General features: G+C 40.9%; 1 protein-coding gene across 1 annotated transcript in view; it reads left to right on the plus strand.

Annotated features, from left to right (window-relative positions):
• The window catches only part of LOC121189653 (serine/threonine-protein kinase 32C-like), a 63,639-nt gene that overhangs the window by 513 nt on the left and 46,238 nt on the right, over positions 1-16,888 (plus strand). The window lies entirely within an intron of this gene.

Below are 16,888 nucleotides of genomic sequence, written 5' to 3' on the forward strand. Positions count from 1 at the left end.
TGTATGTGTCAGTGTTTGATTTTCACCCTGCTCTTATTTTACGCTATCCTTCGAGTTAGCACTAGCATGTAATACCACAACTACCAAAGTTATGAAAGTTTGTGCCAGGAATTTAAATGTTGGCAGGGAAACACTGCGCTGCCTGTCGGTTTTATTATCCAGAGGCGATAATAAAAAAAAGGGGGGTGGGAAAAAGGCCTAGTAACCTTAAATTTGTATTTACATCACACTCACTAACGCCCACATAAGGAACACTGACAGCATATAAAGTTTCTTCTGCAAATTAGCTTGTGCGCAGACAAAGTGTAGCATTACCGCTCAGTCACAGTCAAAGAAAATCTGCTGCTCACACTGTGTGAAAACACGTTAATGCATGAATGAACCCTTTGAAATATGGACTGTTTGAAGACAGAGAATTAATTGCATAATTAAGACAAGATTAGTGTCATGCATGGAAGTAATGTTAATTCATGGTATCTTGTCAGTGCATGGGGTAATATTCCTCTTGGAAGTGAACCCAATAAGCTTAGCACTGTATCTGTATAATACAGTGCTGAAATCCAGTGTTGCCACAGAGCTATCATCAGTGTGCTGACCAAGTTACAGGCAAAACTTGAGTAAATGAGGTCATTTCTCTGCAGGGACACGGTCATATGGTTTCTGTGTGTGTGTTTAGTACATGCGCCTGCATTCAAGGATGACCCTAAGCTCACAGCTTTTGTCAGTAGCCTTCAAGAAAAGTATGCAGCAGTGAGGGGAGTGGTTATTGAAAAGAATAGGAGTGGCCCTACGGCCCTAAGTGGTATGCTCTCACCCTTTCATTGAGCAGTGGATCAAAGGCCACATTGATGTAGGGAGGTTTAGAGAGATGCTGCTGGGCCAGAGTCAGAGTCAGTTACACCATCAGCATCATCATGGTCATGATACAGGCCTTTATCATAACCACTATCAGGATGTACAGATGTTAGATCTGCTCTCTGGATCAAAGGTGCAGTTTGTGTTATGTAATTTTACAAGGATGTTCTCTAGAGTGCGTCCCTTTATGCAGTAATGAAACGCTCCTTCTACTGAACACGCAGCGAACAGTAGCTGTGTGGATGGCACATATGCCTTACAAAGAGACAACTGTTAATGTCAGTCAGATCACCTTGAACACTTGCGAAGCGCTGATTCTACACAGTCTTTGTAAAGCAGCTGCTTCTCTTTCACCTTGTTCATCTTTCAAAGAGCTGCCTTGCACTGATAACAGTCTGAGCAAACCATGGTGCAGTGCGCTGTGGATGCTGACTTAGACTCTAGATGTCTCTTGCTGCCTGTCAGGTCTCTTAGAAACAGTATCTCTTGGCTTCTTGGAAAACAGCATATGGCCTACATTAGGCAGTAATATTAGAGCAGCATTTGGCCCAAAAGGCTGCAAACATAATCAAGTGGTCAGGTTGATGTCCAACCGTAGCTGCCAAAAGGGCTTTTTTGGCAGTTAGTTTGATTAGCAAAAGGAAGGCTGTGGAATTGATTGAGGTGCACATCCTCATCATTTCTGCATTGCTTTTCTCACTGAGACTCGTCGACAACAGCATTCAAGGTGAGAAATGAATAAAAGTGTCAGATAAATGGTGGTTACGCTGCAGTCTCCTTTTTTTCCTCTTTGGCTGCTAAATCAGTGAACACAACTTGTTAAATTTCAGAAACTACCATATCCTATACCATTGGTTCCCAGGCTTTTTTTTTCTTGGCTTCAAAGAAATAGTTTGAAATCTTGTGGAACAGGTAGCCGTGCTCTGTCCAAAGGTAACAAAATCTGCTTAACAGCACTTCTAAGGCTCTCACAGACCGAAGCATAAAAATGGAAAGCTGTGGTTTTATGGTTGGCCAAGAAGCAGTCGGGCACATAACACCCCATCAAAATCACATTGTGTTGTTTTTACACTTTCTTTTTGTACAAATCAAACACACGTAGTATAACATATCAATCAGTAAGGTTTAGGGGTGCTCGTAGGCAGAATTTGTTATCTTTGGACAGAGCCAGGTTAGATGTGTTCCTCTGTTTCCAGTCTTTACAGTTACACTAACCAGCTGCTGTAGATAACTTCATGTTTACTATGTTGAACTGTACCTTTAAATTGAAACAATGAAGAGTTGGGCCCTTTAGGTACACGTTGTACATGTTAATGAGCTCAAACAAATTTAAATTGATTATTGTAAGAAGTCTGAAGTGTCCTATTTAGTATTTCTAAAGAAGATATGATATATGATAAGGAAAAATTAACAGTAAACTTAATCTTGTGCCGCAGTTTTTGGGGGGGTTTGGTGTTGATCATCATAGGAGCTTCAGGTTTATTTTGCGACTCCTATGTTGGGCACCAAAGTCCTACACCATATCCTCAGTGAATACTTATAAACGGCGAGCAGCTGCTATTCTCCTTCTTAGTTGAACTGTTTAATACATTTTTCATTCAAAAATATCAAACTCCAGCCTCTTAAAAGGAAAAAGCTCTTGCTTTTCTCATAACTATGGATTCTTGGCGGCTGGTCAGAGTAAACCCATTAATTTGAGCTTTAGTAGCCTCTGGTGGGTATTTGTGAACATTTTTTAAAATTGGAGAAGAAAATAATTAATCCTTCAGTTGGAAAAATGATCAACAAATTAGCCAATTATGAAGACAATGGCCAACAGCAGCTGCACAGTAAATGGGTAAAATTACTCCATAAATTGCTCACACAGTGGGAGGTGTAGTGGAGGGAGTGTAGAGACTGTTTAGTTTAACTATTAACCAGGCTTCAGACAAAGGAGCACTTCACTCTTTCCAAGTCCTCATCTGAACTTGGAACAGCACTAGCTTGTGGCTTTTTGAAAGAGGGCACTTGTTGTGAATGTGTTACAGTATTCAGGAGAGAGTGCAGAATTGAAAAATGCCTGCTTTAATTGAGCATGGGTGCGGGCTTGGCATACTTGTTATTTTTGCTCCAAAGGATTTACAAAGTATTGAGAATGTGTGCGTGATTGTGCATGCAGAGGATGCTGTTAATTGTGTTGTTATATTGTTGTATCCATTTGATCATCCCCGTTAAGCCAAAGGCAAATTTCCACTTCTGTGGACAATGAACTTCTGTTCCTTGTGTAGGCATGTGTGTGTGTGTGTATGTGCGTGTGTGCCTGAATGTCTGAGTGTGTGCGTGACTGCTATTCCCGTCAAGGATAAGTGTATGAGGCAATGAAAGCAGATTTGGTTGAGGATAAAGATAGATGCAGAGAGAGATGACTGATTACTCGCACTGAATACTGAGGCGCTCACTTTCTTTCATCTCTGTTACAGACTCTCAGTTTCTTTCACTCTCTTTATTCAGCTCAACTTCATGGCTGCCTGCAGCTACTGGCCTCTTGCCACAGCTCAGGTCCACTGTAATTGGCCTTAGCAGTAAACCAATAGTGGGGGGATTCTGTCCTGGGCATGTTGTGGTATTGTCTGATCGCATAGCGTGGCCACAGTTCAGACTATCGAGCATTTCCCTTTTAGAAACGTAACACTTGTAATCATCAGATGTTACAGCAACAGTTCATTTCCAAAGCACCAAACTGTCCTCAGTTTCAGAAATAGCCATGTAACATTGGGATTTATTGTTTAATATTTAATGTGAATTATTTTCTGTAAATGAAACTGCAGGCCTGTATATCTGTGGCAGAATAGAATCTTGTTGTTGAAAATGCTTTCCGTGGTTCACAGCAGAAAATTTGCAGTTTAAACCGTCAGCAATTCTGAAAAAGTTGAAGTAGCAGTGATGATTTAATTAGTGAAACAAGCTGAGAAATGGCAGTGAAGGTGTCAGTGCTGAAAGAAGCTGAAGTTTCAGTTTAAGTGTTGGTACTGAATGAAGTGTAGTTGATGAACTGAGCTGGAAGTAGCAATTAAATTGGAAAAACTAAAAAAAAAAGCCACTGATGTGTAAGTACTGAAAGCAGTTGGGGTAAATTGTGTATGAACAGTGGGAGTTTTTTTGTTAACAGGTGAAGACCTGAGACTTGAAAGGGTTTGAATTGTCATTTGAAGTGTAAGCATTAAAAGGAATTGATGCGTAAGTTGGAGTGTAATTTGCTGAAAGCAGATGGACTCTCGGCTTAGAAAAAAATCAGTAAAAGGAAGCTGCCTAGTTTTTATAGAAAATTTGACCAGTTTTTCACAGACTTGTCATAGCAGCAAAAGCACAGGTGAATAACATTAACAATGGCTTTGTTCTATTCAGGTGTCCCAGTAAGTCATGAGAGCGTGACAGTCAGCCAGCTTGGACAATCCCAACACCCTGAAACTGAAGAAGCTAAATGGATTCAGCCATCTTTAATTTCATTATTTACACCGGTGCTTTTCCTCCTGTGTCATGTCAAAATGTTTCTCTATGAAGAAGGATCATTTTTTCCCCCAACTGGTTGCTTTTTCATTTTGTTACAAATCTCATAAAAGCAGCTCCCAATTCCTCATGAGTACTTTTTGTCCATCACTCCTGTCTTATGTAACCTTGTTTGCTTCAGGTGATGTGCAGGTGATGACAGTTGTAGCAGCTCCATTGCCAGAGCGAAGGAGTCTTCAAAGAGATGAGCTCAGCTTGATGCTGAGGTGACAACAGAGGGAAGAAAGGTCGCTCTTGCTTGTTGAGGTGTTTGTGTCTGTGCCTGTTTCTGTGCAGGGAGGAAGGGATTAGGATGAGGGGGATGCAATTGATGTGGGCTGGTAGGGTGGAGGAGTGTCTGCGTGGATTCTCTCACACCTGCTGATTGTGTCGTCTTTCCTCTCTGCTGTTTTTGTCGCCACATTTGCACTTTCCTGCCCTCTACAAAGGGAGTGACTACACACAGCGTTATTGTTGACCATAAATCCACTCGTCTTTGTCGCTGGGAAATGAAAGACAGGAATTGAAAAGAGGAGCATCTAATAAAGCAAACAGAGTTGTCACCTGTAGGAGCCCATGCAGCAGTTAGTTAGGTTAGTGTAATATTTGGCTCTCTGGTATTACAGTTCTTTTATGGAGAAATACATTCGTGCTGTCAGGCCGCATTCAGCTCATTCCCACCTCTTCGATTACTGAACTAGATTCATGACGGAAGGAGGAGAAGCAGCACTCTCGCCTAGACAATTCCTGCGGGAAACCTGAATGAAACTGTAAGTACATTTTCACTGCGCCCATGCTCAGGCAACCTCGTAGCAAATAAGGAGGATCGGAGAGGATAATGATTCGGATCGCAAATCACAAAGTCAACACAAGTTGCTTGACAGACTGACAGATGTAAACTCTCTGTAGTTTATAATCCCATTCATTATGCAGGGGGTGTGTGTGTATCTGGGTAGTGTTAGCGTGTGTACTGTATTTGTGGGAAGGCCTCTGTGCGGTGCAGTGAAACAAACCCTTGGTTCCTATGTTTCATTTAGCAAGCAGCCCACACATTATTACCCATAGAAACTTATTAAAGCCAGTTTTCAGCATCCCTGTATTGTTTCTATGTCAGACTAACTTGTTTTCAAACCCTTTACCCTAAACGTTAGCATCCTCACCAGCTGATGCTCAATATATTTTCAAGAAAAGGCCATTTAAATTATTTATTGATCTAAATGATATGATATAGTTAGAACTTCTTAATAGCAGATGTAGTTTGTTAACTTCAGAAAATAAATACAGTTTTATCTACAAGTATAAGATCTTAGAGTGCAGTATTTCTGCTTTGGTATGCACACTTTTAAACTGCTAATTAAATTAGTGTTACTTTCTCTCCTTTTTTTTTATGGCTGTCCATCAGTGATTGGATTTTTTTCAGGAGGCTATTTGTAATTGAGAGAATGAGGTCAGAGTAAGGTGACTGTTCTTCACATTATTGCAAGAGGACAGGACAAGACAGCCGGCCTGCTGGCCAGCCTCTTTGATGTCAGAATAACACACCACCCACCATCTCAGTACTTCTTTATGGAGAGCTTTGAGCTCACTTGTCTTGTTGCCAGAGAGTTTGTCACACACATTATGTTAACATGCACGCAAGAAACAAAGTTATTGAGAGAAATCAGGTTAAAGCAGAAAATCGGAGAATGTGATTACACCCATGTTACTGTACAACCTGTGTTCACATGCAGATGATCAGTAATCAGATTTATCCTCTACCCCTGAACATGTTTTTAAACCAGGGGTTTTGGATTTAATTATTTGGGACACTAGGATGCACCACTACAATCTTCCCTTTCATCCAGCTGCACAAACAAAATATTTTCCCTGTCTGAAGTATTTCTCATGCACATGTGCTTTTGTAAAAATCCAGTGAGTGTGCACGTGTCTGAAAATCAGGTTTTCCAGCAGAAACCAAACCACGTTAACCAGATTTCTCTTAATCCCTCGTCCCCCTTAAGAAAACCAAGTTTCTCATTTACATGACATTTAAGAAATCAGATTACCACAGAAGGCCAACAGTAATCAGATTACTTATGCACATGCAAACACAATGACACAGACACACACATCCATATTGTCTTTCTTGGAAGGCTCCACACTGAATGGCCACTGAAATGTGACCGTTGTATGAAATCTGACAGAGACTCCTCCTTTCCAGCTGCCCGTTACACCCCCAGGGGAGTGTGTATGCAAACACATCTCCTACACTTTATAGATCGGAGCTCTACTGAAACAATCACACTGTAACTTACAGGTGTCAAAAGAAATGGATCTCACTCAGTTTCAAAGACTTATTAAAAAAAAAAGGTGTATAACAATATAGGGCCTTTGAAAATGGGGTTTAGGCTGGGACGTCATGTGAGTGCACACCTGACTGATGAACTGAATATACAGCTCTGCCCTAAATACCTGTGAGGACTAACAGAAGTCAGGTGTATCTGGGCCAGAACACGATGTGTCCTGCCTCTGCCTCACATCGGAGCTGGTAAGGGGAAAGAACTAGGCCACAGTGTCCATTTCCTCTCACCTTAAACACACACTTAAATGCAGTGTCATACATGCCGTCCTTCAGCTCAAGCACAATTTAGCTTCGGATGCTAAATCGTTATATTGCTTCCTGTGGTTGGAGAGCAGAGCTACAGAGCTGCCTAAATGAAGCTGTTTCATTTTAACACTGTAAGTGTGCTTCTTGTGGACAGTGATATACTGATAATATAAATGTTTCCATAGTAAACATTTCCTGAAAATGACCTCAGATGAGGAACGGAGATGTTATTGTGACTAATTTGTGGTACATCAACATCTTTTCACTGAAGCACACACACTGCACTTTTGTGCTTTGTTTTTGTGTTTGTTTGGATACAGCTGGTGTTAGAAGTGAAGATGCATTATTCAGCCCTCTGTGTACTTTTCACCTTTGAGGGGCTGAAAATGAGGAAGTGCTGTTTTCTTTTTCTTCTAAACCCAATACCTGAGCCGTTTGGTTCTGTTTTTAGTTTTTACACACAGTTTTTTCACTTTGTGGCTGCTCTTCCTCCTCCTATCCCTCTACCGCATCCCCTCCCACCACCTTCCCACTAAGCTCTAAATAGATCCATAATGTATCCCTCTGTGAACAGTTGAAAGGTTAGTATGGCATTTTAACCCTGGAGCGTGGTCCATTTCCTCACCGCGATGTGTCACAGCCCAGTGCTTCCTGAAACCAGGTCCAGCTGAAGATGCACGTGGATGATGGAACATGTAGGGCTGGGTACTGAGATACAGTTATGAACTGGGAGAACTATGCAGCAGGGAGTTTGGACCCACTCAGCTGCTGTCTGCTTAGTTGGTTACGCATGCTTGTGTTTAACGTTAACAGTACGGTGGAAGCTCTCTCTCTCTGTGTCGCCAAATATCACATTTTCTGCAGCATTGTATAAGTGTTTGTCATTGTGCCCCAGAGTAGAGCCAGCGCTAGTGTGACTGACAAGTGTAACACACTGAATGTTCAACTTGTGCAGGGAGAGACAGAGAATATGGATTTTTTTTAAAAATATATATTTTTATCAAAAAGGAATCACAAAATAGTTTATCATGACAGAGAAAAGACATCATTAAATCTGTTAAAGAAAAGGTTCTTTTTGCTTTTAACATATTTAGATTTCTTTGTTGCTTATATTAAATGCAAAGAATCACAACCTAGACAAGACCTAATAAGAACCAATGTTCTCCAATATACTCAGCAGAATGAGAATCAGAATTGGTTAAGTGAAATAAAAGACACTAAGACTGAAACTTATGGTTACTTTCAATATTGATTCATCAGACAGTTGTTGTTTTGGCTAACGGATTAATTATTTTTTGTCCTTGAAATTTCCCCTCACAGTTTTTTAGCAGTGAAAATGCAGTCTTTCTGACAGCAAAGGGTCAGCTTGTTTTGTCCATCCAGTAATCCAAAGCCCACAGATGTTCATTTTACAATCATATAAGGCAGAGAAGAGCAGAACATATGCTCATTAACGATATGGTATTAGCAAATGTTTGGCATTTTTTAGCTTAAAAATTGGCTCAATCGGATCATCAAAAATTGTCGTCTTTGGTTTAAAAGATACCAAACCGTAGCGGCAGTGGTGATGCTGATGAAGCTTTTACTGCACCTTGAGCTTTAATGATTATGCAGAAGCTGACCTGGTTTCATAGCGCTGGTTTGGGATGATGACCTTTGAGGAATCAGCGGGGCTGTCCAATAAATCCATAGCTTTTTCACTGGAGAAACTTAACACTGTGCTGCAGGAGTAACTTGCACTGACTTGTATTGCAGACAGTCTATATGTATCGTCTGACCCCAGATATAATGCTGAAGGCCACGGGTCGTTGTTTGCCGTTAGTCCAGCACAATGCCTTCCCTGTGTTTTATTAATGAGCCAAAACATGATGAATACACAATGTGCCGATCCTGGGCCAGGAGTTGTGAATCACAGTGAATTAATTATGCCAATGCAGGGACTAGGAGATGATGTGGCAGCACTGTAACGTAACATACACAGAGAGTAACACACACACACACACACAAAGGGACACATTACCATGGTAACCTCAGAAGTTTTCACACAGTCCAGATGATGTTTCTTTGTGACAGTGCTGTGCATGCAAGAGTCCCCATGCTGCAGTGCAGAATTATCCTCTGAAGTGTTCTCATCTTGCTCCTTCTTCGTCTTGACAGCCTTTAGATGTACGATACAGCCTCCCGTAGTGACTTCTCTGTGTGTAGAGGTCCAATTTCACATCTCCTCTTTCATTCTCCGAGGCACGGCTCCCTGTTTGTGAAGATTTATGTGACATCTGTGCAGATTTTTTAAACCTCATTCAACTTTACAACCACAGAATACTGCCCACACATACTGTACATAAAAACTACTGTTAGGAAATTAGAATAAAATTGATTTTACATTGTATTACCCCTGTGCATGCCTTTGAGTTTGTCTAAATGCATTGGAAAAATATGCATGGACGGACTTCATATATTTTTTTGACAGGTTTAATAAAGCTTGATAAAGGAAAATGATACTTCCTTTCAGCCAATACCCAGGGTCTGGGTATCAAAATCAGAGAAAAAGTTTGATGCATCCCTTTTTACTAAACAGATTACTCGCCATTGTCTCCATCTACGTGGAGTAGATAGCAGGGGGTGAATGATGCATGTAGAAATTAACAGGCATGATCACTCAGGGAGAAAATCAGTTTTTTTCTATCAGTCGGCAATGAAACGCCCAGTAAGACTTTGGCAGTTGATGTGTTCATCCCTGATCTACGCCCTCTATTGATCTTTAAGGCACCAGCAGTTCAAGTTCATTCTAATTCGATGAGTAACCCTAGCAACAAGGTACGGTGTGTGAATCACATGCCCCACTAGTTGTTTTTGAATAGAGGTTCATCACATTAGTGAGGCACACAAACACAGCCAGGAAAAAAAAAAAGCAGCCAGATCAAGCCTTAATGGCTGCTTTAATTTTCCAGCAGTATGACTCTTTTGTGTCATCATAAAAGCTGTCCAGCAGATGAAAATCAAAAAATAAATAAATAAATAACACTCTCAGGGTAATTAATGCACATACAAGGAGACTCAAAGATGGTATAACCACATGACAGTCTGCCCGCGGGGAGCGTCGACCCACCACTGGAATTGAATATGGAGTTTCACCAGCACACGCTCCATGTGTATCTCCCTATCCTTGTCCAATTACCAGTTGAGATCCATAGCTGAAATTGTCACGCCTGTACAGACAATGAGCTCTGTAGCGCTCATGAATATTCATCATGTGCTCTGTTTAGAGAGCCCGCAATTAGGCTGTATTAGCGCTCTAGTGTACAAGGAGAAAATGATGATGATGGCTGTTCAGTGATGATAGTGATTTAAGTAAACAGATTCATCAAATGTGGCCTTCAGCGCGCTACAGAGGCACTTTCCTGCCATGCCAGTTTGAGATTTAAGACAACAAGCGCTCGCTTTTTGTCACCGGTTGTAAAGCGAACTTTGTCTACATACAAATTCTCTTAAGTAAAATGGGAAACACAATGCTTAATGAGCTCCTTTCAGAAGCAGTAGCTTTGGTCATATAAGCAGCAGCAAATACTTCCGTTTGTTCAAGAAGCAGTTACAAGAACATGGTCTTAGAACTTGCTACTTGCAATCTGCTAACGGCGATGATTCAAGCCACTGTATTCCCCTTTATCACCATCCAAGGCACATGCAGCCATCCCAGTGCTAATCCAAGAACATGTGAGTCTTTGTCCCATCAATAAAGATCAAAGAAGACCACTGCAAGGTCAAGATCAAGATATATAACCAGCCCTAAGACTCTGAAATAGCCTGAGAAATGGAGAATGCCAATAGCTAAATATCTGGGATTTACAGTGAGTTGAAGTGTACATTAAGTCTTTCTGCATCTGCCTCTCTATGCATTTGATTGGATGCTCAATATCAAAGACCCTAGTGTGTCCCAGCAGCAGATCGACTACTACAGACCATGAAATATGGCTTACTACTGCGATGAAATATTCAGCAGTCATGTGGGAGCAGAAGCGGCTGTAAAGCAAACAGTTTTTTTTTAGGAGCAGGTCTTACTATGATCCTGGTTTCACTGTGTAGTGTCACACGCACAGTCAAGTGTCACACGCACGCACGCACTCTCTGATCCTTCTGCCAGTGTCTGTGTAGAAATACTAAACCACCACCATGAGAACTTGAGCAAAGCACATAGCCCTCATCATATCTAGCGGTGCCTGCTGCTGATGCCATAAAGCTGCCAAGCATATGGCATAGTGGTTATGTGCGCCGTGTATGCAAATGGAAACCTGTCAGCAAAATCTGAGCAATAGCTTGTACACAGGCTGATAACACGGTACAGAGGCAGCACTGGATTGGATTAGAAGCAGAGGCGTATTCTCAAAAGACAGAACAGGAAGGGATCGATGCTAGGAGGTTTTTTGATCCCAGTCCAATGGGCTTGTCCACACAGGGTGCATTCACTCAGTGTGATTTGATGGCTGGGTCGTACCCTAAATGTACTCTGCATTAACATTTCAGAGTTCACCTTCTGTGTTCTGTGTCAAACTACTTTACATTTTAAAAGGCTTAAGCCTTACTTTACTGATATTTATTAATCAATACACTCAGATTCAGATGGTCATTTCACCATTATTAAAATAATGATTCATTTGGTGCCAGTTGTGATGTCCTTTGTCTAAACTGTGTCTCCATCTACCGCATTATTAGATAGAGAGAATGTGTTGTACAAACACACTTTTGTGGCATCACCGAAATCATTAAAGCAAGTTGACTTTAATCAAAACATGAAGCTTTCCTGCTTCCTCACAAACGTTTAGCTGCTGGTACATTGACAGTGATAAAGTAAATGAAAGCAGAAGTTGCTGAACTTTCACTGTCAATTACCCTGACACTTATTTTCTCAATGACCTGTTTGATCTACAAAACAAAAGAAAACAATGAAAAATGCCCATCACAATATCCTACAGCACATGGTGATTTTCTCCTGTTTGAGAACCTGCAGCCATCAAATGTTTGGCATTTTTGCTTGAAAAATTGCTTATACGATTAGTTGATTATCAAAAAATATGATTTACTGAATAATCAACTAATACATTACATTACACTCAGAGTCACTCAGAGCTCTACAGAGCTGCAAACTGCAGGTGTTGAATCTCAGCAGGGTTAGTAGTAGCCTTCTACCAACACTCTCACAACAAGAATGAATTTAATACAATGTTAATATGTTCATATGTGAATGGCGCTTTGATCATATGAATAAACTCAGTGTCAGTGACCATAAACAGCAGTTTCAATGCTTAAACTATGCATTTTAAGCATGAATATACTTTCTCTTGTTAAACCTAGCATAGACAGGTTAACCTAGCACAGGTGTGAGAGGGTAGGTCACTTGGACTTTTAAATGGATATATCTTAACATGTTGCATAGCACGTGACAGAATTTCAATCTAGGCCTTTTACAAAGCAGCACTCTCAGCACAACTCTTTGAGACGTGAATGGAATGAATGTGATGAACCGTGGCTCCGTCGTATTAAGTGGTATCACGTAGATCAATGTGCTGAAGCCCTACTGACATCAAAGGTATCAAGTTGCCCCCCCCGCCCCACACACACACACACTCCCCAACCCACCTCTGAAATGATGCATCCATTTCAGGTGACAGTGGAACAGTATCATTGGTCCTGTTTATTGATCATGTGGTGATTCTCTTCCAGTTAGATATAGCCTCTTTGGGGAACCCAGGGTGAAATTGGAGGCTACATAGTGGAGAATGAGATGTTGTGGGTGGTGTTTTCCTTTACTGAGGGAATGCATCAATACTTATTCTGCTCTCTCAATGGTTTTATATTAAACCCAACTGAATTTCAGTTATATTCACTACTAGAAAGCTGTGGTGTGTTCTCAGAGGAGAACTTGGTGGACCTGGGGAAGAAATGGGAGAATTATGTATAGGTACACTCAAAATTACAGATGTTAACACAAAGGAAGACCCTACATCAGATACCCGTTCATTCCCATTCGTTCCTTCATCACCAATTTTGTCTAAACCTAGAGAAATGATTTATTTTAAAACTGCATTCTCTAATTCAAAATTACACTGATTGATTCAAGATGGAAATAAATTCAGAATGTGACATTTTTACTGATTAACCTAGGTGTGGTTTTTGTTTGTTTGTTTGACCACACTGCAACTCTGGTGCAACTAACTTTTCTCAAACAAGTGACATTGCTTAAATAGCATAAACTCACAACCTTGAAGCACCAAACGTCTGTTTGTAGTGAATCATGCCGCAGCTATGCAAACTGCAGATACTTGTATACGAGCTGAACCCATAATTCATCAGCATCTGCGCTCTTGATAAATTGCCACCCCTCCTCCCCTCACACAACCCTCTTTGTGCCGGGAGCAGCGACTGTGATGGTGATTAATAAAGAACGTCTCATGAAAATTACATTATCTCAGGATTCATAATTAATACCAAAATATGACTATAGAAACTTTGCGCCACTCACTAAATTCAGATCATTTTCAGACACGTGTTGGATTTTTATGTATGTGTCAACATGTCCTCCTTCTATGTGTGGTCCTGGGTGTTAATGACAACCTTCTTTAACTTTACTAATATTGACTCTGACGCGCAGTACTGCAATTTCTCTTCATGTATGAAGGATTAACACCAGCACTGTCCTTTAACTGTTGCTCTGTGAGCTGCAGTTTTTTGTTTCTTTATAAAAGTTATCCAGTTAAAGAGAAGTGCTTTGAAAGTTCGTCTCTCCAGACGCCAAAACTCTGCAATTCAGTATTTCCCAGAGTATAATTAGCAAGGTTAATGATCCTGTTGCATAATGTATTTTTCATGGTCTTGGAGGTGTCCTCCACTTCATTCACCTTTTCTAGCCTCCTCTCTTTTCTATAATCTCTGCATTTTATGAATTGCATGCATTTTAGAAATGAACTGAGCTTTTGATCAGTTTGTAAGTCCCCCCCCCCCCCCCCCCCCCCAGCGCTAACACTATCATTACTAACTAACTTATTACTGCAGTAGTTTGTTAAACCACTCCTGAGCAAGAAAGATGTGAGAACAGGTCCATGTCCTTTTATGTCACCACACCTCTCATCAGCCCAAACAGTGCTGAAACAATTGGTGAAATTGTTATCGACTGTACATTAACCAGCAGTTTTGATAATGAATAAATTGATTAGGTGATTTATTAGGCAAATGCCAAATATTGTCTGGCTGGCCTTGCCTTTGTGAAAATCGATTGTAAACTGAACGTAATTTTTACACCATTGGTCGAACAAAAGCAATTTGCAGATCAACCTTGGTCTCTGGGAAATTGGTGGACGTCTACCCCTCCAGAGCGTTGCACTGCAGAGCAGTCTCTCCTGCTCACAAAAATCTAAGCAACCTTAAGATATGGTTGCTTATAATTTAGTTTGTCATGGTGTGTTGCTGTAAACTCTGCCAGTGAGGGGGAGTTAATAAGTTGACAAGTGATTAGAAGACATTTCTTGATTGAAATGTAGACGATTGTGACTGCGTCCATGGACATGCAGCTCTCTCTATTCAGTGAGTCACCAATAAAAAAAAGCTGAACCACATTTGCTACAGCTCAGGCTTCTTCTCCATGGCAGTGGTGACCAAGGCTCATGGGAATTGCAGTATTAAGACCTGACATGCCAAATTTACAGAAAGAAACTGATTTCTCTGAAACAAAGTTGAAATAATTAAAAACTGGAAGCCAACATCAACCTATAGGGTTGGTAAATTATTGAGGAGGCTCCTGTGTTTCTGCATGTAACACTGAGGATATCGTTAAAAGAAATATTTGAAAAGGGAATATAGATCAGGGGTAAACACTTCTTGCACTAGCACTCCTCTCCCTTTGCAGTTCCCTACTTTATGATTAAATATATATAAGAGTGTTACACCTTCCTCTAGTGAGGGATGAATTGTGACTTTGGCTCAATTAGAGGTTTTAAGTGCATGAACACACACCCGTACACACACTCTTGCACCCTCTCAGACTCACACTTTCAATGCCCCTTGACACGGGCTTCATGCCAATATCAGCTCCTCCACAGGAGCCAATCACCCGTTGAGGACCCCTGTGGAGCCTACTCAGCATATCATCCTGGAGTGTCAGCAGCTTCCGGCCCTTACAGAGGAAGAGATGTTGTCGTTCTCCCACTGTCTCTGTGGTAGATCAGATTCACTCACACTACGCGCTGCAGTCGTCTGCAGGGTTTGGCCGTAGTCTTTTGTGCAGCATCCACTGAAACCTGAGAGCGGTGGATGGAGCCAACACAGGGACTGCAGACACTTTTTCCTATCCTGTCCAGTCTCACTCACCATGAGCTTGCTGGTTTCTCTGGAGCACCACTTGACCGTGACACGATTCAAATTGCAAATACTGTCCTTAATGTGCCACGGATATAATTTTCACAAATGTTATCAGAAGAGCAGATGAAGTTAATTGAGGTCTTTCTTACTCAGCTTGGATGTAACATGAACAGCTTGCGTTTGTAGATTGTAGTTTAACAAAAGAATGCCCTCTGTCCTTCAATCATTTGGCTCAACAGCTGCTGCAGCAACAACGTGGAAACCAACCACTTGAAGCTGGGGAAGAAAAGCACTGCGTATCAAAGGACACCCATTGACAGCTCTAGAAAAAGATTCATTGAAAAGCTGGTGAATGTTTAGTCACAGAAGAGTTTTTTTTTAAAGGGTCAACACTTAAAAAGAAAATCTTCAGCTCTCAGATGAAGGCTGTCAATGTCAGTATTGAACAGTAAACCATTTGTGCTGCTGTGAACCTTTTTATCGACTGAACTGCAAGCCCTTCTCCTCTGCTGTTTGGTTTCGCTGGTCAGTCCAGAGACGAGTCTGTGTTGTGATTCAAGTCGGCGTAAAGCTTGTATGACATGAAAGACCTATGCAGCCTCCCACCTAATTCTTCCTCGCAGCATGTGGGAGCCAGCCTGGCACATGGGGGGGGGGGAAGAGAGCCTCTGATGCTGAAGTGATGGTTACAGGAAATGCAGTGTCTGCTCTAATTATCCCCTTAGCATGGAACAAGCCCAAATCTCTTTTACCCCTGAATCTGAAGAGCAGCTCCTTTCACCAGGCCAGTTAAAGGGAGGAGGGTGCTTTTCTTGTGCTTCCCATTACCCGATGACTAATACTCTGAGGAAGTGCTGTGATACTGGGGACATCGATCGCTGGTTAAAAAAAAAAAAAAAAAAAAAAAAGTTGGATGTGTCACGTAGAATCAAGTCTTTGATAGTGAACTGACATTTATGTGGTTTCCTTTGTTAATATATCAACATGTAGTCTTAGATTTGTACCAGCTGACGCACACATACAGTGTGACTCAGCGCTGTGAAGGGTGGCCTCCTGATATTTTGATCCACCTGTGGAGAAAGTCTGTAGAGGGATAAATCATTTTAAGAGCGTTGAGTTTCACAGTGGTAAATAATGCCTGATATAAGAGAAAAGAATTCATAACTTGCTATTGAGTCGCTTCAACAGAATTTATGTCACTATACAATTAATTTAAAGTCCTACAATAGGAATATTTTAAAACATGTTGAGAAATGAATACAGAAATTCAAGTGTGTTACACTCACTGTAAAATACTAAACCCTATCATATATATGTTTCCACTGGGATATTATAGGAATATTATACAGGGGACTTCAGAAATTATAACAAAAGTACACTGGTGCTTTTTTTATTAAAAAAAGTTTCTGTACTTGTTGCTGCTGCTTTCATTTTTACATGGAGTCTTGCTGTGTAATATAAGGCATTCCTTCTTCCTGTGTGTGATATATTAGGCATAGTCTGTCACAGATTTCACTTTGGCTTGATATTTTTATGAACTGGAGTTGTTAGATAAGACAATTAATGAAGTGA

The sequence above is a fragment of the Toxotes jaculatrix genome, chromosome 11, assembly GCF_017976425.1.
Source record: "Toxotes jaculatrix isolate fToxJac2 chromosome 11, fToxJac2.pri, whole genome shotgun sequence".
Classification (NCBI taxonomy): domain Eukaryota; kingdom Metazoa; phylum Chordata; class Actinopteri; family Toxotidae; genus Toxotes; species Toxotes jaculatrix.